The sequence below is a fragment of the Bison bison genome, unplaced genomic scaffold, assembly GCF_000754665.1.
Source record: "Bison bison bison isolate TAMUID 2011002044 unplaced genomic scaffold, Bison_UMD1.0 scf7180017864181, whole genome shotgun sequence".
NCBI classification, from domain to species: domain Eukaryota; kingdom Metazoa; phylum Chordata; class Mammalia; order Artiodactyla; family Bovidae; genus Bison; species Bison bison.
The window spans coordinates 162289-162983 of NW_011494753.1; the positions used below are offsets into that span (position 1 = coordinate 162289).

A 695-nucleotide genomic window follows, 5' to 3' on the forward strand; every position below is an offset into this window, starting at 1 on the left:
CCCTGGGTCCCAAACATCTCTGCATAATACCTGGATGAGGCAGCTGGAACTAGTGAAGTGACTGAACGATGACTATGCTAAAGGAAGTGCAGCTGAATGAATAACCTGGAGCACATATGATCTACGTTAATTCATAGGTGAGAATCGTTTGTAAATAGTGCTCTGTTGATGTTTTTATGTTTGTTGCTTTTACCTAGTTTACTCCATTTTATTGGCTACCACAAAGCTCCTTTAAACCACTTCCTAAGACTGCCCTTTTCAAAAGAGGTGGACAGCAGAAGGGCAACCGTCAGCTCAGCCTTTTGAGGCACTTCCAATCCCACACAAACACCCAGGGTCACCATTTGGGAAAAGTGACCACTTTCATATGGCATGTGCGTAACGAGGTACAGAGCTGAACTCTAACGAGCCTGAGAATTCTAAAAATTTAGACCTGTTTCTTGATCATTATGACGGTGCTATTAAGGTAGAGGAAAGGAACATGCTTGGTTTTTTGTAGCTTGATTTGTAACTTGTAAACATTTAGTTCAACTCCTGTCCCACGTGGTGCCAGTGGTAATGAACCTGCCTCTCAATACAGGAAACATTTAATCCAGGGTTTCTCAACCTTGGCTTGATTATTTTTATTGATTGATTTTTTTCTGGTGCATAGGATCTTAGCTCCCTGACCGGGGATCAAATCTGCACCCCTTGCA

General features: G+C 42.4%; 1 protein-coding gene across 1 annotated transcript in view; it reads right to left on the reverse strand.

Annotated features, from left to right (window-relative positions):
• RASGRF1 (Ras protein-specific guanine nucleotide-releasing factor 1) overlaps positions 1-695 on the reverse strand; it is a 102366-nt gene that overhangs the window by 63186 nt on the left and 38485 nt on the right. The window lies entirely within an intron of this gene.